Raw genomic sequence first — 22,026 nt, forward strand, 5'->3', positions numbered from 1 at the left:
TCTCAATAAAGAGAACCTGTCACCATAAATCACATACGAGACTTTTTTTAAGTAAAACATTTTTTTTTAATTACAAAAAATTTAAGTTACACACAAGCACATCCCCCCCCCCCCCAAAAAAAAAAATTTTGCGCCTCCCACCCCCACATATATGCATGTACAAACATAAACGAACACTCCGGGGCGCCTGCACATGACAATATTGATTGCAATAATGGTTACATATCACACACCGGAGTGAGTACAATAATTCTAGCACCAGACCTCCTCCATAATGCTAAAATGATGACCTATAAGGGGCTTTAAAAGCGTCACCTATAGAAAATATAGGGTACTAAAGCTTGTAGTCATTTCACGAGCGCACACCATTTTAAGATTTGACATGTTGGATATCTATTTACTTCGGTCAACCTCATCATTTATATTTTATAAAAAAAACTGGGTAATTGAATGCCTTATTGAGCCCTAAAATTAAAGTGTTTTTTTGCTGAAATTTGGTATTTCCTAGACATTTATGGTAATATTGCATGACATAAAAAATTGCAACTACCACTATTTTATTCTCTAGGGTGTCTGCTTTCAGACAGTATATCATGTTTCAAGGGGTTTATGTAATCTTTAGGCCTAAAATGATTTTTTTAAATGTGTGCAAAAAACACAGAGGGCTCTGGCAGCAAAAGGGATAAAGGATACGTTCACCTTCGGAAACGTGACATCTGTTCTTAAGGTGGCATATGTAACATGTTCCCGCTCCTCACCGGCTTGACGATCCGAGCCTTCTGTGTGGGGCAGGGGCGGACTGACCATTCGAGCACTCGGGCACTGCCCGAGGGCCCGGGGTCAGTAGGGGGCCCCATGAAATGCCCCGGTACCTTTTTATTGGCTTTTTTGGGTGTGCTTTGAGTGTGGGCAAGGACATAGGGGCCCCATGATCCCCTATTGCCCGGGGGCCCCATGAGTTGTCAGTCCACCCCTGGTATGGGGAGAAGTTCCCTGTACCAGCTGTCACTTTTTGAAAAGAGCACGGTCTCTGCGGTACTCCACCTACATGGCCGCGTCATCCATTCACAGTTCTGTTGAGTGCTCTGGTAGTTCATTGATTCTTCCTGTAAGTGTGAAACTACCTGCTTCTACAATGTACGGACAGACAGATTACACTGACAGTCTGCAGGAGTCCTGCATTACACCCACGATCTGCTGATCACTGGTGCAATGCTGCTTTCCAGGCTCCTAAAAAAAAATGTAAATTTTTTTACCTGCAAAAAAATGTGCATTTATTATTTTTTTTTTTAAAGGTGAACATATCCTTTAATGGAACAGACACTGTAGCTTGATTTGGCTGCTCAGCATGTGCTTGTACTGAGAACCCAAATGTTGTTTTTTTTCTCATTGGGGCCTACGTCTAATTTACTTCCTCAGCAGATGCACTTAAGAGAGTCTGACACTCCTTTTTCCTGACAAGCACCCAATCGGTGCTCATTACACTGCAAGGTCTCTCCCTTCCCTGCTATTCCCTGGGTACGGTGCTGGAGACAGGTAGGGAAGTTAGTAGGAGACAAACAGTGCAATGTTAAAAATATTGAATGTTTTAGTCCCCATAAATCCCCTTTCATCTTTATAAGCCCCAGATATTCATAAAAGCACCTCAGATTTAAATACGGTTTTGGTTAATATTTTTTTTTTCAGGCCAAGTAGATTGTCATAATGAACAACTAGATTGGGACCTCTATTTAGTCCCTGGAAGTAGTTTCTTCAAAAAATTCCACACCCCTGTTGCCTGTTCTCAATGTTTTTCTTTTTCAGCTTTAGTTCTTCTTTAAATAATTACATGCATTTTAATAATGTTGAAATGTTGGCATTCACAGTTTTTAAGACATAAGCTGTCTTTAGGCTTTGTCATCTGTTCTGTTCTTGATTTTCGTCTCTTCCCATCACACTAGATGGCAGAGGAGGCAGAATACTACTGTGACCAATACCACTTTAATGAAACTCTGGATTGAATTGCATATTGCAAAGCTGTGATGAAGAAAAATAAATTTGCTAATCCAAATGTAATGTTTTTCTTTGGACTGCACATAATGGTTTTAATGCACAGCATGTAAAAATGTAAATGTATCTAAAATTAAACTGTAATAAAGCATTTTAACTGTTTGTAGATATACATTTCTGTAGTTATTCAATTCACAAATATACACTGGTCAAAAAACTAAAGGAACACTTTTTAATCAGGGTACAGCATCAAGTCGATTAAACTCCTGGGATATTGATCTTAAATAGCTGTCACGTACCTAGTAAGGGAGCCTGATGTGGAGGTGAGGGCGTCCTCTTGCGGTTCCTGCTCAGTGCGCCTGATAGAGTAGACAGGGAACACAAGAGCCAGGAGTAGCACGAGTGACGGGCATGTCTGTGCTGTTAGCTGACTGTGCATTGAGAAGAACACAGCGGCGGTGGAAGGGAGGGGGGCTGAAAGAAAACCGTTCTGTGCAGCGGTGGAGGCAGCGAGCAGCGCCGGGGCTAGGGGTGTGTTGGAGGGGCGGCAGTGGTTGTGCTGACAGGCAGCGATCTCCTGTATGGCTTTCAATTAAGCATCTCAAAACCATGGGAGGGAGAGGAGGAGAATCAGCTTTCAGCTGCTTCATTGAAAGTCATACAGGAGATCACTGCCTGTCACCACAACCACCACTGCCCCTCCCACACACCCCTAGCCCCAGCGCTGCTTGCCACCTCCACCGCTACACAGAACTGTTTTCTTTCAGCCCCCCTCCCTTCCACTGCCACTGTGTTCCAGCTGCTGTGTTCTTCTCACTGCCCAGCAGCCCAGGCCCTCCCTCTATCCTCTGCACCAATATGAGAAGAGGGGAGAGAGGCTGGATCCGCTCTGCCTCCCCCTGTGCCCACCCATACTCCAGTCCATGCAGCTTCAGAGGAGGTGTGGGTGAGAAACTGAACACAGCAGCCGATAGTCAGAGCTCTGATACTTCTGTCATGGTGAGTTTGACCTAACCTTACATCCTTCCACCCCCCCTTCCACCCACCGCTTCCTTCCTTCCCCCCCCTCCCATCCATCCATCCCTTCCACCCCCCCTCCCATCCATCCATCCCTTCCACCCACCCCTCCCTTCTTTCCTTCCACCCTTCCCTTCCTCCCCTCCTTCCTTCCACGCACCCCTCCCTACCACACATCCTTCCTTCCACCCACCCTTCCTACCTTTCACCCTCCCCTCCCTTCCATCCACATCTTCTTTCTTTCCTTCCACCTGCACCTTCCTTCCTTCCACCCACCCCTCCTCTCCTTCCTTCCACCCATTCCATCCTTCCACCCACCCACCCTTGCTTTTTTCCATCCACCCCTCCTTTCCTTACTTCCACCGACCCTTATAAGGTACTCAAGTGCTTCTTCCCTGTTTGACTTGTGGATTCGTTACAGGATGGTCTACACCTGGGTTACCACTTACTGCTACTGAACACTCCTACCTTATTTCCCATTCTGCTTTATGAGTACTCCATAGGGGAGTTCCCTTACTTTCAGCTATGGCCAAGAATAGACAGAGAGCCTACGATAAACAACAGGCAAACATTCATTCTGCCAAAGACCAACACAACACTAAGCCACCAAGTGACGATGCGTCCCTTGCACTGAAGCAGGAACCAGTCATAATGCTGGTCTCCGCATTCTATTCTAGCTCTGTTTCAGGCATGCAACAAGTGGAGTTTTCTGTATTTTTGGATAGATTGGAGTCTTAATTCAGCTATCTTTGTCCAGAGCTCAAAAATGCCCCACCTCTTATCCTTTTCTTGTTTCTCAACCAAAGTCAGACTCTTATATACTGGCCCTAGTGGATGCTAAATCTAAGGGACCAAAAGTAATGGGACAATTGGCTTCTCAGCTGTTCCATGGCCAGGTGTGTGTTATTCCCTCATTATCCCAATTACAATGAGCAGATAAAAGGTCCAGAGTTCATTTCAAGTGTGCTATTTGCATTTGGAATCTGTTGCTGTCAACTCTCAAGATGAGATCCAAAGAGCTGTCACTATCAGTGAAGCAAGCCATCATTAGGCTGAAAAAACAAAACAAACCCATCAGAGAGATAGCAAAAACATTAGGCGTGGCCAAAACAACTGTTTGCAACATTCTTAACCACTTGAGCCTCAGAGGATTTACCCCCCTTAATGACCAGGCCTTTTTTTGCTGTTTGGCGCTGCACTAATGCAAATGATAATTGCGCGATCATGCAATGCTGTACCCAAACGAAATTTACGTCCTTTTTTTCACCAAATAGAGCTTTCTTTTGGTGGTATTTTATCACCTGTGCGCTTTTTTTTTTGCGCTATAAACTAAAAAACCACGAAAAGTTTGAAAAAAACAATATTTTCTACTTTCAGCTATAAAAAATATATCGTAAACTCAAAGTTAGTCATAAATTTAAGTCAAAATGTATTCTGCTACATGTTTTTGGTAAAAAAAATCCCGTGCATTAGCGGGCAAACTGGCGCTATCTAGGAGGGGCGCTAACACTATCGGAAGTCACCAGTGACACTAATACAGTGATCAGTAAAAATCTGTTCACTGTAATCAATGACACTGGTGACAGGGCAGTGAAGGGGTTAACTGGGGGGGGAGGGGGGCGATCAAGGGGTTAAATGGGATTTCTGGTGCACTAGCGGACAAACTGGCGCTATCTGGGAGGGGCGCTAACACTATCGGAAGTCGCCAGCGACACTGATACAGTGATCGGTAAAAATCAGTTCACTGATCAGTGACACTGGTGACAGGGCAGTGAAGGGGTTAACTGGGGGGGGGCGATCAAGGGGTTAAACGGGATTACTGGTGTACTGGCGGGCAAACTGGCGCTATCTGGGAGGGGTGCTAACTCTATCGGAAGTCGCCAGCGACACTGATACAGTGATCAGTAAAAATTGGTTCACTGATCAGTGACACTGGTGATAGGGCAGTGAAGGGGTTAACTGGGGGGGGGCGATCAAGGGGTTAAACGGGATTACTGGTGTACTGGCGGGCAGTCTGGCGCTATCTGGGAGGGGCGCTAACACTATCGGAAGTCGCCAGCGACACTGATACAGTGATCAGTAAAAATTGGTTCCACTGATCAGTGACACTGGTGACAGGGCAGTGAAGGGGTTAACTGGGGGGGGGGGGGGGCGATCAAGGGGTTAAACGGGATTACTGGTGTACTGGCGGGCAAACTGGCGCTATCTGGGAGGGGCGCTAACACTATCGGAAGTCGTCAGCGACACTGATACAGTGATCAGTAAAAATTGGTTCACTGATCAGTGACACTGGTGACAGGGCAGTGAAGGGATTAACTGGGGGGGGGGGGCGATCAAGGGGTTAAACGGGATTACTGGTGTACTGGCGGGCAATCTGGCGCTATCTGGGAGGTGCGCTAACTCTATCGGAAGTCGCCAGCGACACTGATCAGTAAAAATCGCTTCACTGATCAGTGACACTGGTGACAGGGCAGTGAAGGGGTTAACTGGGGGGGGGGGGGGGCGGCGATCAGGGGGTAAATGTGTCCTAGAGTGTTCTAACTGTAGTGTAGTGCTTGTGTACTCACTTTTTGGATGTCTTCTTCTCTGTCTGGAACAGAATGTGTTCAGGCAGAGAAGAATGACATCATATCCTGCCCTGTGTATTTGTCAACACAGGACAGGATAGGACAGGGACCGATCATGTGATTTCAGCCAGAAATCACTGGCTGAAATCTAATGATTGATCCCTCCTGGATCAAATCATGTCACCCGCGGGTCGGCGGGAGCGCGCGTGCGCCCCCTGCCGGCGAAAGTGTCGGGAGCGCGGAACCTGTTTTAAAACGTGGTTTTGCGCTCCACTGCCGCCCTGCACACGTATATACACAGTGGCAGGGCGGCAAGCGGTTAAAAAGAAGGAACGCATCGGTGAGCTCAGCAACACCAAAAGACCCGGAAGACCATGGAAAACAACTGTAGTGGATGACTGAAGAATTCTTTCCCTGCTGAAGAAAACACCCTTCACAACAGTTGGCCAGATCAAGAACACTCTCCAGGAGGTAGGTGTATGTGTGTCAAAATCAACAATCAAGAGAAAACTTCACCAGAGTGAATACAGAGGGTTCACCACAAGATATAAACCATTGGTGAGCCTCAAAAACAGGAAGGCAAGATTAGAGTTTGCCAAACGACATCTAAAAAAGCCTTCACAGTTCTGGAACAACATCCTATGGACTGATGAGACCAAGATCAACTTGTACCAGAGTGATGGGAAGAGAAGAGTATGGAGAAGGAAAGGAACTGCTCATGATCCTAAGCATACCACCTCATCAGTGAAGCATGGTGGTGGTAGTGTCATGGCATGGGCATGTATGGCTGCCAATGGAACTGCTTCTCTTGTATTTATTGATGATGTGACTGCTGACAAAAGCAGCAGGATGAATTCTGAAGTGTTTCGGGCAATATTATCTGCTCATATTCAGCCAAATGCTTCAGAACTCATTGGACACCGCTTCACAGTGCAGATGGACAATGACCCGAAGCATACTGCAAAAGCAACCAAAGAGTTTAAGGGAAAGAAGTGGAATGTTATGCAATGGCCAAGTCAATCACCTGACCTGAATCCGATTGAGCATGCATTTCACTTGCTGAAGACAAAACTGAAGGGAAAATGCCCCAAGAACAAGCAGGAACTGAAGAGAGTTGCAGTAGAGGCCTGGCAGAGCATCACCGGGGATGAAACCCAGCGTCTGGTGATGTCTATGCATTCCAGACTTCAGGCTGTAATTGACTGCAAAGGATTTGCAACCAAGTATTAAAAAGTGAAAGTTTGATTTATGATTATTATTCTGTCCCATTACTTTTGGTCCCTTAACAAGTAGGAGACACATATGCAAACTGTTGTAATTCCTACACCGTTCACCTTATTTGGATGTAAATACCCTCAAATTAAATCTGACAGTCTGCAGTTAAAGCACATCTTGTTCATTTCAAATCCATTGTGGTGGTGTATAGAGCCAAAAATGTTAGAATTGTGTCGATGTCCCAATATTTATGGACCTGACTGTATATACCATAGTTTGTAGACGCTATAACTTTCACACAAACCAATTAATTTACATGTATTGGGATCTCTTTTACAATGGATATGTAGCAGAATACATTTTGGCATACATTTTTGACTACATTTGAGTTTATTGGATATTTTTTATAACCAAAAGTGAAAAATATTGGGTTTTTTTCATAATTTTCAGTCTTTTTTTTTTGTTTATAGCGCAAAAAGTAAAAACTGCAGAGGTGATCAAACGCCACTAAAAGAAAGCTCTGTTTGTGTTAAAAAAAGTACTTAAATTTTGTTTGGGTACAGCATTGCACAACCATACAATTACCAGTTGAAATAGCGCAGTGCCGAACAGCAAACAATAAATCTTCCAGAGGGCAAGTGGTTAATATAATCAAATGCATGATATGTGTTTTTGTTTTTGTTTTGAATGTCACATTGGGCAGCTCTCTTAAATGTGTGATGGAAAAATATATAATGTTTCTGCTTATTTGGGTATCCCTACCTCACCCAAACAGCCAAACAGCATGTTCAGGAAGAGGAGGGTAGGTGCTTAGGAATGTTTAGTAAAGCAAAACAGTTTATATTGCTGTTTTATGCTGCAATGAGATTTTATTTAAGTCTAATGCAGCCAAAATGAAAACCAGAAAAATAAGCACAAGGGGCATAACTTACAATCAGTAGGATGTGTCCCTTGTGCTGATGCCTCTTCTTTTAGGTGAAATCGTCCTCCACCCATTGCCCTCCCCACCCCTGCCAACATAATGTTCTGATGTGGTGGGGGTTATGAGAACTAAGGGGCTGTCACAGGCTCTCATCAAGAGAGCCTAACTATGCTCACTCTCTCTGCCCACCTGCTCCATTCATAAAAGCTGTACTAGTTTTTATAAATGAAACCGCATCAGTGAAAGGAGGTAGATGATTGAAAAGTCCACCCCCCTTCATTCGTAAGTCATATTTCATTCATTGCAAAGCACAGCAAACTCCTGCGCTGGGGATGGACTCAGCAGAGACTATGTTAACAGTTCAGATATCCTGGAATGTGCACTCCTTGCTGCCCTCAATGGATCGGGGTAGTCCAAAGTCACTGGATACAAAAGAAAGCAAAAAGAGGGCGCACCAGCCTAGTGCATTATCATAAAGAATATTTATTTAAAAGGATAAAAAGTAGGTATCATACTCACAATGGACATATAGAACAAAGCCACTTCACAATAAACAGTGGTTGCCAATCCTTATAGCATATAAATCCAAAACAATGGAACCCTGGACTTCCAACTGGCTAACGTGTTTTGAGGACTTAGCCTCTTCCTCGGAGCCCTGAGGAAATATTCTTTACAATAATGCACAAGGCCGGTACACCCTCTTTTTGCTTTCTTTTACATTTCATTAATTGAAGTTGTAGTAAGGCTTCTATAAATTAAGCAGCTGGGTGGAAAGGGCATGCATAGTCAGGCTCATTTGATGTGAGCCTGTGACAGCCTCTTAGTTCTATTAACCCACACATCCTATTGCCTTTAAGTTATGTCCCTTGTGCTAATTTTTCCTATTTTTTATTTTATCTGTACTTTTATGTAAAGAGATTTTGTCTACTGTGAGACTAACTTTGTTTGATTCGAAATTGTAGGCAATTTCCTGCCATTATGCCAGCGCTGATTGTGACTATATAGATGTGAAGGGTACGACACAGGAGAAGGTTGAGAAGGAAATTTCTGAATTGGCTATAAAGCGCTATGGACTGGACAGTGGGATCCCTCTTCAAGTAATGAATTTGACAGTTTTTTACTGCTTCCTTTACTAAAACGTGCCTACTAGCTTAACATATACTACTTGTCGTTAATCACTCTTCATAGTTATTTTTATTATTATTATTATTATACAGTATTTATAAAGCGCCAATAGTTCGCTCAGCGCTGTACATTACAAAGGGGGACAGAACATGTGACAAAACAATACCAATACAATGCAAAACATGAGGGGATCGAGGGCCCTGCTCTTTCGAGCTTACAATCTAGGAGGGAATAGTTTTTTCTCTTCATCCATTGAGAGACACAGGAGTTCAGGAATTCTTAAACAATTGAATTAAACTGCTGCTTACAGGAAAAATGAATATAATATAAGGTACCACGCTCAATTTAGGACTAATGATTGCTTACTCATTTATGGTGGTGACTATGTACTCTCTACAGTATAGTCATAAACAGTTTATAATATAATGAATGAGATAGCATACCTCTGAAGTTAATAAGAAACTAATATATTAATTATTGTGATATTATCCGTGAAAAACAGAAGAAATAAATATATACACCTAATTGTGAAAAAATTCAAATCATGTGTACTACTTAAAATATATACTCACTAATTATAAAAAACTAATAAAAAATGAGACAAAAATAAAAAATGTATATAGAAAATTGAAAATAATAAAAAATAAATATCTATAGGTATAATAAATAATGTATATTATAGTGATGCTAAAAATATGATGTGAATAAAAATTCCAATGAAAAGAACAATTTTTTTCCAAGGAAAAAAAGTCTTAACCAACTTTGTGCAGAGTTCAACGAAGTAGTTAATGCGATGTGCTCTCTTCCCAAACAGCCTGCTGATTTATGGGTGTAGTCTGTGTAGAGAAGATACTTCAGTGTTAGCCTAATGACAGGTAGACCTCTCCTTCCTTAGAGCACTCCTTATTCCTGCTCTCCGTTATTCCTCATTTTAGCCATGTAAAAAGAAAAATGACATAGTGTCTTATCATAGATAAACAGTGGATTTTATTAAGTGCCCAATATGCACTCACATTTAAAAGGATTAATCACGCTTTGTATAAAAGGCCGCTGGAAGCGGTGATGACCAGCCTCATTAGTGTGTCAGCACACACTGACAATACTCGCCGTGTCGGTAGTCAGATAACTGGTGACGTCTCTGCCCCTCCCCTACGCGTTACGCTACAGGGACTCGTAGCTTCATCTGGGGGATGTAATGACTAAATCTCCCTAAATTACTAAATGACTAAAATGACTAAAAAACAGCTAAATGAAAAACAAAATCTTCCCATCTCACTTTTCATTTGTTAATGTGAGAATATAAAACTCAAAATTTACAATTAAACATTTTCTGACATTTAAAAAAGAAAGCCGTGACCAATATAGCCACCCTTTTCAATAACAGTCATAAGCCGCCATAAGCCTTCCATTCATGGAGTCTGTCAGTTTCTTGATCTGTTGAGGAACAACTTTTTGCGCAGCAGCAACCACAGCCCCTGGGACACTGTTCAAAGAGGTGTACTGTTTCCCTTCACTGTAAATCTCCCATTTAGGAAGGGCCCACAAGTTTTCAATAGGGTTTAAGTCAGGTGAGGAAGGGGGCATGTCATTATTCTTTCATCTTTAAAGCCTTTATTGGCTAGTCATGCAGTGGAGTACTTCAATACATTCGATTGTGTATTGTCCTGCATAAAAGATGCAGACTTTTTCCTGTACCACTGCTGGAAGAAAGTGTCTTAAAAACTGGTAGTAGGTTTGTGAGTTGATTTTGAGTCCATCTTCAACCTGAAAAGGTCCAACTAGCTCATCTTTAATACAAGCCCATACCTGTTCCCCACCTCCATTTTGCTGGTATCTGAGTTGAAGTGGAGCTATGTGCCCTTTACTGATCCAACCACGGGCCCATCCATCTGGTCCATCAAAAGTTAGTCTAGTCTCATTCATAAAACCTTTGAAAAATCTGTCTTCAGATATTTCTTGGCCCAGTTTTGATGTTTCAACTTATGTGTCTTGTTCAGTGGTGGTCGGGTTTCAGCCTTCTTTACCTTGGCCATGTCTCTGAGCACTGAACAGTTTGTACTTCTGAGCACTCCAGGTAGGTTGCAGTTCTGGAATATGACAGCACTGGTGGATAATGGATTCCTGGTAGCTTTTGATTCTTCTAAAATCTTTGGCAGTTAATTTGCGTCTTTTTTTCTCAACATGTTTCGGGCAACAATGTTGACTATTTCTAACAAAACATTTGATGGTTTTGTGATCACACCCCAATATCTTAGCAATTTCTAGAGCGTTGCATCTCTCTGAAATACTTTTTTTACAGTTTTTGACTTTTCAGAGTCAGTTAAATCTTTTTTTTGGCCCATTTTGCCTGAGGAAAAAAAGCTGCCTAATAATGATGCACACCTTGATTTAGAGTGTTGATCTCCTTAGGCCATACCCTCCCTCATTACACAAATAAAGATCACCTGATATGCTTAAATCTAATAAGCATTCAAGTTTATACAGCTTGGAGTTTGGACATTATTCATAAAAAAGATGATTTGGTCACTTGCTTTATAATACTCACTTGCTTAATAATTGTGCACAGTGTAGTATGGTCTCCCTTTCTTATATGATTTGTTTTCAGTCTTTTTCACCTGTGTGAGGGGGACTAAAACCTTGTCAAGATTCCAAGATTGTCTCTTTGAATGAAGATGCCGAGAGGCTTTTTAGTGGGGGATGAGATTTTTCCTACACACATACACACCCTGGAAGGAACCCTTCAATGGGTGTATCCTCTTGCCTGGCTATTGAACCTTGATCTCAAGAATAGACTGTTTTAAGTAATCAGGGGATCCTTTTGTAGGTTAGTCTTCTGAATTGAGCTCCACTGGATATCACATGAATGATGCAGTGCTTTTACCTTTAGAAAGCTTAGAGAACTCTCCCAATCACAAGGCAGCTTCCCTACTTTGTACCCTATAGTGCTGAGTGCATGAACAATTCTTCTGATCCCCTCAACTGATGGTCCCTTAAGATGGGTATTGTAAGTCTGGACACCTTTGTGGAATCTAATCACTTGGAGATATGTCCTTCTGTGGCTGAATTGCTGACATTTGGGGAAGTCTTCTTAGATTCATCTATCATGGAATGTTCCTGGTAATAGTTTTAGGATTCCCTTCTTGGTAGAGGATGCTGCTTGTTTCAGGGGTAGGTAAAAAATCATATAGCTTTGGTTAGGCAGGTTGCAGTGTGGCTTTCACACTCCAGAAACACCTCTTGGTGTTGGTTAGAAGGAGCCCTTCTCTTTATAGTCATGGGGATCTTATAAACCATTCAGGGTTATAATATACCTTTGTCCCTGCCTATCCCTTTTTATGCAGGTGTTTTTAATTATTATTATACTGGATTTATATAGCGCCAACAGTTTGCGCAGTGCTTTACAATATAAGGGAGACAGTACAATTACAATACATTTCAGTGCAGAAGGAATGTGAGGGCCCTGCTCGTGGAACTTACAATCTAAAGGAAGGGGGAGGTGATACAAAAGGTGATAGTTGTGGTTCCAGTAGGATTCAGGGTTAGTACATTTGAATATTTTCCACTTTAAAAGCATTTTCCCTCTATCCATGTGTATTTTATGCCATGAGGCTCTCACCCCCATGGCTTTATAATTACAAGTTTGGTTGTCTCATCTTATAACTTTCTTCTTTATCATGATCCTCCCTTTTCTTTTAGGTTAGGATTGTTGAACTTAAGACCTTTGCTGTTGACTGTCTAGGCTTTGCTTTTGGACAGGCCCCTCTACGTTGGTCGATCTGCAGATTAGTGATAGGGTCCTTCGTAGCGCCTTGTTCTAGATTCACTCTCTGAAAGAAATACAAACATTTCTGCCTTTACCCTAAACCCTCTCAACCCAAGCTGCTGTATAAATATCTGAATGATATTAAGAAAAAACTTTATATGCAAAATACAGCTCTACCCAAAAAGTAATCTAGTAATCATATCATAGTAAATAATCTCCACAAATAAAAAGTAATAAATCAGTGCATAAATACATTAATACATTAATAGTCCAGTCCCAACAAGCAATGCAGTGAAAAAATAAATAGTGCAGAATCAATCCAACTAAATATAATGAATCACTTATAGGTCCATAAACCATGCAGTGTTTATACAAACATTTTTCACAAGGTGGAAGTGTCAGAGCAAATGTTCAATGTGGTAAAGTGCCTGTGCTTCACAACCTTCGCGATACACACCAGTGGTGCAGCTCACTCATCAGACCACTTGTTACAAAATGGTCAAACAGCTCAGAGGAACATTGCTTGCTCAAAGGCACAGGAATCACCTTGGTTTCTACGATCTTCATAACACTCCTGAAACCGCAAAACACCACACCAGTGCCCTTCCTGTTCTGCCTCCTCTTACTGTTTTGACATCATGGTACTCAGTCCCTTCCCGATGTGTTTCATCTATACGGATGTTATCAAGAGCGGTTCTGATGGTTCAAGTCTTCCAGCTTCTCACTTACTCTATAGTTCAGTGCTCATTTCCTCGTTGGTCTTGGGGATCAGGTTGATTCTCTGTGTTCTCCCTCTGGTTATGTTGGCATGTTCCCCTCTCAGATAGAGGTTCAGATTCAGGCATTGGTTTTTTAGGCAACTCTTATTGTTACAAACATGGTACAAAGCCAGGGATCCAGAAAGCATAGAAAATAATTTTAATTCCAGGTTATAATGCAACTAAAGTCCTGTCTTTCTTTTAGGATTGCACTCCTTCATTGGGACTTTTAGCACCCTGCATTGTGCTCTTCTGCTCATTTTCAGCTACAGAAATAGGTGTGCTAGGGACTGATAAGCTGCACTGATGAAGCGGCACTGGTGGGCATTGATCAGGAGGCACTGATGATACGGCACTGATAGGTGGCAATGATGGGCACTGATATTTGGCACTGATGGACACAAAAAGGTAGCACTGAAGGGCACTGAGTGGTGGCACTGACGGGCACAGATTGGCAGCACTGTTAGGAACTGATGGGCAGCACTGTTGTGCACTGATGGGCAGCACTGCTGGGCACTGATGGGAAGCACTGATTGGCACTTTTGGGGCTGCACTGATAATCAGTGCCATTATTATTAGTGCAGATGTCTCCTTTTGACAGTTGCTGGTTATCGGCAGTACTTTCCTCAAGCTGTGACAGCATGAGGAAAGTACTGCCAATAACTGGCAAGTGTATTTACATGGCAGTCAGCTGTGTTTGGACACAGTTGATCACATGGTAAAAGACCAATCACAACGGCCTTTTACCATGTCATGTGATCAGCTTAGCGATCACAGATCTCGGCGGGTGTGCGCCGCTGGGGGGGTACGCGTTCTGAGGACGTCATATGACGCCCTACCAGAACTGGACAACCATGCTGTAGCCATCATTTGGGTATAGCACGGTAGGTAAGTGGTTAAAAGGCAAAAAAAGCCATTTATTGTTAAAAAGGTGATACCACTGCCTCACAACAATAAAACTTTTACAGCAACCTTAAAAGGAGTTAGCAGGCTGACCGCAAAAGACAAAAACACCCACGGGCATTGAATATGTGACGATGTCATGCACAGGCCACGCCCGACATTTTTAGTCTAACAGGCGTTTCCTGGGGACCTACATTGCACTCTGTGTGGCTGGCCTTCTTTTTTAAAGGATTGGTTATTTTGGACACTTGTTGTTTGTTTTATGAACATTTCAACTTTTGATTCACATCACATGGCATCATCTGCGTATAAATAAGGACACTTTGTTATTTAAATTACTTTCATTTATTTGTGCGCTATTTATGTGGATTTATATATTTATGAGATTATTTCACATTTTCTAATTAGTTATATTAGCACTGCTATTTTGTATTTTATTGTATTTCTGAATGAACTACCACAGTTTTGTGAGACGCGATGGTAGTTATTTAAATCTTCCTGTTGGGTTATCTGCTTGCCCGTACAACCAGATATACTGGCAGGTCTGCAGGAGACCTGCATGGCACCAGCGATGTGCTGGTGCAATGCTTTAAAGACTTTTGCAACAAATAATAATAAATGCACTAGTGATGCACTGATATATCTGCCACCAAAATCTGTCCGCCGAAAATAGGCTGAAAATGACTTTAATGCAAAATCGTGCCCTGATGAATCCAATGCAAAATCGCGTCCCAGTGACTCCAGTGCAAAATCGCGTCACATTGACTCCAATGTAAAAACGCCCCCTATTGACTCCAATGTAAAAATGTCTCCTATTAACGTCAATGCAAAATTGCATCCTATTGATTCCAATGCAAAATCACATCCCATTGACTTCAATGCAAAAACACCTCTATTTTTTTTTTATTTATATGCAGTATATTTCATTTTTTTTTCCGCTCCAGTTTTTGTTTTACATTCAATAAAAGCTATTTTACTGGATTGTATTTTTTGAATTCATATTCATTTAAATTCATGATATTATTTAAAAGGTCGAATATAATACAATTTTATATATAAAAAAAAATATTTTTGGAAAAAAACTGTCCATTTCGGTTTCAGTTTTCGACCAAGTGCATCCTGAATTTTTGGTTTTGGTGCAGAATTTTTTTTTTGGTGCACCCCTAAAATGCACATTTTACCTGCAAAAAAAATGTGCATTTATTATTTTTTGTCAAAAGTTGAAGTTATCCTTTAAATCTGAAGTTCTTTTCTGTTGTGTTAATAACATCAATTTCTAAAATAAAATTTACTGTTTTTATTTTTCAGTTTGCATGGATGGCAAAAGCACGTTGTGTACAAGGAGAAAGAATAAATCTTTAATGGTATAATTGAGAAGGAGGGAATCCCCCAGTATAAAAATCTGTTATTTCTATTTGGAAAATATAAAATTCTGTTTAAGATCTTTTAGGAAATCTTGATGGAAAATGCAGACCTGATAAAACATCTCTACACCATATTTTCTCTCAATTGTTTTCCTGGATTAACCTTTCTCTTATGACCAGAAATACTAATCTAACAAGAAAAATGTAAATGTATAAACATATTTCCTCAAGGGCAATATTGTATTAGTAAATCCAAATCGAACGATTCTCCAACTCTATCGCCATTGCGAGAAGCCTCTGAATAAAGAAACCATCCACCAAATGATGTGTTGTATACTCCCAGCAACATGTTTAAAACTGTCTCAGGAAATACGAAATAAAAATTGTATAACTTTTTAATATGTTTGGTATTCATGCTCATGCACCCTGAAAGTTCCATCTTCTCTATTGAATATTTGTCTCAGGAGCTCCTAAACACAGGTGCATGCTTTACTTCGCTCCATAAACGGTCAGACAGACCCACTTGCATCCCATAACATAACGTGCCTTTTAGCAGCTGATGTTAATTGTGATAAATACATAAAGCAGAACTGAAGCCAAAAATACTTACCAGTTTTAGTAGTCTGATGCCCGCGAGGTCGTCTTTGGCTGTCTTAATTGGCTGGCACAGAATGACATCACGTCCGTGCATGTGCAGGAGTGCTATCATCTCACTACACAGGCACTGTGCTGAAATGTAAACTGTGCTGTGAATGTACAGCTCTGTACATTCTACAGAGGATTGCGAACAGGCAGGTAAGTGTATTTTAGAGCCTGCCTAAGGGATGTGCAATTTATATCACCTGATGCCTGGGACATGTAGTTCCGGGTGCTGGGAAGGTAGTTTTTTTTTTTTTTTGTACGTTTAGCCATGCTGCGGGCAAGCAGCAGGGCTCACTTGTGCCATCCGAATGCTTTCATACAGAGTCCACTAGTGTCAGCCTCTGGCCACCCCCCATGTGCAAACCTCCCCCCTCCATGTCTCCAGGGCTTCACTTGCCCATCTGCAGGCCTGCAATCGGCTCAATGGGTGCCAGCGGGTAGAGGGGAGGGAGGAGAGTGGAACACGTTCTCTCTCCTCCCCTTCATGTCCTGACCCAGACGTGACGTCACTTCTGGGTCCCCATTGACAGATTTCCCAACCATTCAGGCCAGGAAAGAATGTAATGCAATGCGATGTGCATTGCATTACATACAGGGGAGATATCCAGGGTCTCAATAAAGAGAACCTGTCACCATAAATCACATACGAGACTTTTTTTAAGTAAAACATTTTTTTTTAATTACAAAAAATTTAAGTTACACACAAGCACATCCCCCCCCCCCCCCAAAAAAAAAAATTTTGCGCCTCCCACCCCCACATATATGCATGTACAAACATAAACGAACACTCCGGGGCGCCTGCACATGACAATATTGATTGCAATAATGGTTACATATCACACACCGGAGTGAGTACAATAATTCTAGCACCAGACCTCCTCCATAATGCTAAAATGATGACCTATAAGGGGCTTTAAAAGCGTCACCTATAGAAAATATAGGGTACTAAAGCTTGTAGTCATTTCACGAGCGCACACCATTTTAAGATTTGACATGTTGGATATCTATTTACTTCGGTCAACCTCATCATTTATATTTTATAAAAAAAACTGGGTAATTGAATGCCTTATTGAGCCCTAAAATTAAAGTGTTTTTTTGCTGAAATTTGGTATTTCCTAGACATTTATGGTAATATTGCATGACATAAAAAATTGCAACTACCACTATTTTATTCTCTAGGGTGTCTGCTTTCAGACAGTATATCATGTTTCAAGGGGTTTATGTAATCTTTAGGCCTAAAATGATTTTTTTAAATGTGTGCAAAAAACACAGAGGGCTCTGGCAGCAAAAGGGATAAAGGATACGTTCACCTTCGGAAACGTGACATCTGTTCTTAAGGTGGCATATGTAACATGTTCCCGCTCCTCACCGGCTTGACGATCCGAGCCTTCTGTGTGGGGCAGGGGCGGACTGACCATTCGAGCACTCGGGCACTGCCCGAGGGCCCGGGGTCAGTAGGGGGCCCCATGAAATGCCCCGGTACCTTTTTATTGGCTTTTTTGGGTGTGCTTTGAGTGTGGGCAAGGACATAGGGGCCCCATGATCCCCTATTGCCCGGGGGCCCCATGAGTTGTCAGTCCACCCCTGGTATGGGGAGAAGTTCCCTGTACCAGCTGTCACTTTTTGAAAAGAGCACGGTCTCTGCGGTACTCCACCTACATGGCCGCGTCATCCATTCACAGTTCTGTTGAGTGCTCTGGTAGTTCATTGATTCTTCCTGTAAGTGTGAAACTACCTGCTTCTACAATGTACGGACAGACAGATTACACTGACAGTCTGCAGGAGTCCTGCATTACACCCACGATCTGCTGATCACTGGTGCAATGCTGCTTTCCAGGCTCCTAAAAAAAAATGTAAATTTTTTTACCTGCAAAAAAATGTGCATTTATTATTTTTTTTTTTAAAGGTGAACATATCCTTTAATGGAACAGACACTGTAGCTTGATTTGGCTGCTCAGCATGTGCTTGTACTGAGAACCCAAATGTTGTTTTTTTTCTCATTGGGGCCTACGTCTAATTTACTTCCTCAGCAGATGCACTTAAGAGAGTCTGACACTCCTTTTTCCTGACAAGCACCCAATCGGTGCTCATTACACTGCAAGGTCTCTCCCTTCCCTGCTATTCCCTGGGTACGGTGCTGGAGACAGGTAGGGAAGTTAGTAGGAGACAAACAGTGCAATGTTAAAAATATTGAATGTTTTAGTCCCCATAAATTCCCCTTTCATCTTTATAAGCCCCAGATATTCATAAAAGCACCTCAGATTTAAATACGGTTTTGGTTAATATTTTTTTTTTCAGGCCAAGTAGATTGTCATAATGAACAACTAGATTGGGACCTCTATTTAGTCCCTGGAAGTAGTTTCTTCAAAAAATTCCACACCCCTGTTGCCTGTTCTCAATGTTTTTCTTTTTCAGCTTTAGTTCTTCTTTAAATAATTACATGCATTTTAATAATGTTGAAATGTTGGCATTCACAGTTTTTAAGACATAAGCTGTCTTTAGGCTTTGTCATCTGTTCTGTTCTTGATTTTCGTCTCTTCCCATCACACTAGATGGCAGAGGAGGCAGAATACTACTGTGACCAACACCACTTTAATGAAACTCTGGATTGAATTGCATATTGCAAAGCTGTGATGAAGAAAAATAAATTTGCTAATCCAAATGTAATGTTTTTCTTTGGACTGCACATAATGGTTTTAATGCACAGCATGTAAAAATGTAAATGTATCTAAAATTAAACTGTAATAAAGCATTTTAACTGTTTGTAGATATACATTTCTGTAGTTATTCAATTCACAAATATACACTGGTCAAAAAACTAAAGGAACACTTTTTAATCAGGGTACAGCATCAAGTCGATTAAACTCCTGGGATATTGATCTTAAATAGCTGTCACGTACCTAGTAAGGGAGCCTGATGTGGAGGTGAGGGCGTCCTCTTGCGGTTCCTGCTCAGTGCGCCTGATAGAGTAGACAGGGAACACAAGAGCCAGGAGTAGCACGAGTGACGGGCATGTCTGTGCTGTTAGCTGACTGTGCATTGAGAAGAACACAGCGGCGGTGGAAGGGAGGGGGGCTGAAAGAAAACCATTCTGTGCAGCGGTGGAGGCAGCGAGCAGCGCCGGGGCTAGGGGTGTGTTGGAGGGGCGGCAGTGGTTGTGCTGACAGGCAGCGATCTCCTGTATGGCTTTCAATTAAGCATCTCAAAGCCATGGGAGGGAGAGGAGGAGAATCAGCTTTCAGCTGCTTCATTGAAAGTCATACAGGAGATCACTGCCTGTCACCACAACCACCACTGCCCCTCCCACACACCCCTAGCCCCAGCGCTGCTTGCCACCTCCACCGCTACACAGAACTGTTTTCTTTCAGCCCCCCTCCCTTCCACTGCCACTGTGTTCCAGCTGCTGTGTTCTTCTCACTGCCCAGCAGCCCAGGCCCTCCCTCTATCCTCTGCACCAATAGGAGAAGAGGGGAGAGAGGCTGGATCCGCTCTGCCTCCCCCTGTGCCCGCCCATACTCCAGTCCATGCAGCTTCAGAGGAGGTGTGGGTGAGAAACTGAACACAGCAGCCAATAGTCAGAGCTCTGATACTTCTGTCATGGTGAGTTTGACCTAACCTTACATCCTTCCACCCACCGCTTCCTTCCTTCCCCCCCCCCTCCCATCCATCCATCCCTTCCACCCCCTCTCCCATCCATCCATCCCTTCCACCCACCCCTCCCTTCTTTCCTTCCACCCTTCCCTTCCTCCCCTCCTTCCTTCCACGCACCCCTCCCTACCACACATCCTTCCTTCCACCCACCCTTCCTTCCTTTCACCCTCCCCTCCCTTCCATCCACATCTTCTTTCTTTCCTTCCACCTGCACCTTCCTTCCTTCCACCTGCACCTTCCTTCCTTCCACCCACCCCTCCTCTCCTTCCTTCCACTCATTCCATCCTTCCACCCACCCACCCCTTCTTTTCACACACCCTTGCTTTTTTCCATCCACCCCTCCTTTCCTTACTTCCACCGACCCTTATAAGGTACTCAAGTGCTTCTTCCCTGTTTGACTTGTGGATTCGTTACAGGATGGTCTACACCTGGGTTACCACTTACTGCTACTGAACACGCCTACCTTATTTCCCATTCTGCTTTATGAGTACTCCATAGGGGAGTTCCCTTACTTTCAGCTATGGCCAAGAATAGACAGAGAGCCTACGATAAACAACAGGCAAACATTCATTCTGCCAAAGACCAACACAACACTAAGCCACCAAGTGACGATGCGTCCCTTGCACTGAAGCAGGAACCAGTCATAATGCTGGTCTCCGCATTCTATTCTAGCTCTGTTTCAGGCATGCAACAAGTGGAGTTTTCTGTATTTTTGGATAGATTGGAGTCTTAATTCAGCTATCTTTGTCCAGAGCTCAAAAATGCCCCACCTCTTATCCTTTTCTTGTTTCTCAACCAAAGTCAGACTCTTATATACTGGCCCTAGTGGATGCTAAATCACAGGGGAATGTACAAGATGTAGAAGCACAGTTTGGAGAAATGATGATTTTCCTCCTCCACACTTATTATATTAAAGAAGAGGCGTCCTGCAATATGGTTGCTAATGTCGAAAAGCTCATTGCCCCTGTATGCAAAAAGCCTTGACATAGTACAGGTGGACTCCTTGAGCTCAAAGGGACCTACTAAACTATGCAAAACATTACCAGGTTCACAAACTGATAGAATGTGCAATCTGTCATGAAAAGGGTCACTACTGAAATAAATTTTCACTCTCCCAAATGATGTTTTCTGAAATCAATCCATTTGAAAAAGAGTCTACGAAAAAGTGTGCTGTTCTTCTGTTTGACCGTGCTTTTTATGTCCTAAACAAAGGCCACTAAGCCCTCTTCAGAATGAAGGGGAGGCCTCACTCCTAAGAGTTGTGGAACGTCTCTTGCATTTCCCATCTCTATGGATCACAGACATCCCAGACCTGGGATCTCCAAAGGATACAAAATAGAGTTCAAAATTCTACCTCGTTACTGTTTTCTGTCAAATCAACCAAAAACTTTCCAAGGGCAGTTAGATTTGCAAAATTTCCTGAACCATCTCTTGTCAGAGTTGTGGTTCCAGTACCACCTCAAGACAGGTTCAAAGGATTCTACTCAAACCTGTTCACACTACCAAAAACCTAACAGAGGTATCAATCCTATCCTGGACTTAATATCCCTCAACAAATTCCTTCACGTTCCATCATTTCATATGGAATAAGCAAGATCATTAACTGCCTATCTGAGACCATTAGAACACATGGCATTCATGGACATTCAAGATACCTATCTGCATATTACCATTTACCCACTCCATCAGCAATTACTATGCTTTGCAGTGGCAGACAACCACTTCCAATTTGTCTTATTACCTTTTGGCCTGTCCTCTGCTTCCAGGGTGTTCACAAAGAGCATGCTTGCTTGCTCCTCCTAGAACTTGGGGCATCCAGGTGACAGACTATCCAGACGACCTTCTCCTAAAGGATGCCCTTCCGTTACAACTCTCAGTGAATGTTCAAAAGTTAATTCAACTTCTTCTGGCCTTTAGCTGGGTGACCAACTTCAACAAATCTGCTCTCCAGGCTTACATGTGCCTAGAGTATCTGTGAGGCTGTCCCTCTAGCACTGGACCCCTCTTCTAAAGGGACACCCAATTTGGGTGCAGTCAGGGATCCTCTAGCTCTGGCCTCAGATGCTCTAGGTAATCACTGGTCTCAGTTCACGCTAATGTATGCCTTCCC

General features: G+C 42.5%; 1 protein-coding gene and 1 long non-coding RNA gene across 2 annotated transcripts in view; both read left to right on the forward strand.

Annotated features, from left to right (window-relative positions):
* The window catches only part of PHYH (phytanoyl-CoA 2-hydroxylase), a 64,224-nt gene extending 62,073 nt beyond the window's left edge, over positions 1-2,151 (forward strand). The window contains exon 10 of the mRNA XM_089686189.1: positions 1,941-2,151. The gene's annotated coding sequence lies outside the window, so the exon portion shown is untranslated. The remainder of the gene's footprint in view (positions 1-1,940) is intronic.
* A 5,218-nt stretch (positions 2,152-7,369) lies between these two features.
* Positions 7,370-19,028, forward strand: LOC149472982 (uncharacterized). Its single transcript, XR_016314055.1, has 2 exons — positions 7,370-8,807; positions 15,568-19,028. It is a non-coding gene; the product is annotated as an uncharacterized LOC149472982 (long non-coding RNA).
* The last annotated feature ends 2,998 nt before the right edge of the window (positions 19,029-22,026 follow it).

Source organism: Staurois parvus, unplaced genomic scaffold, assembly GCF_062004578.1.
Source record: "Staurois parvus isolate SC_StPar_1 unplaced genomic scaffold, SC_StPar_1.0 ptg000019l, whole genome shotgun sequence".
Lineage (NCBI taxonomy): Eukaryota > Metazoa > Chordata > Amphibia > Anura > Ranidae > Staurois > Staurois parvus.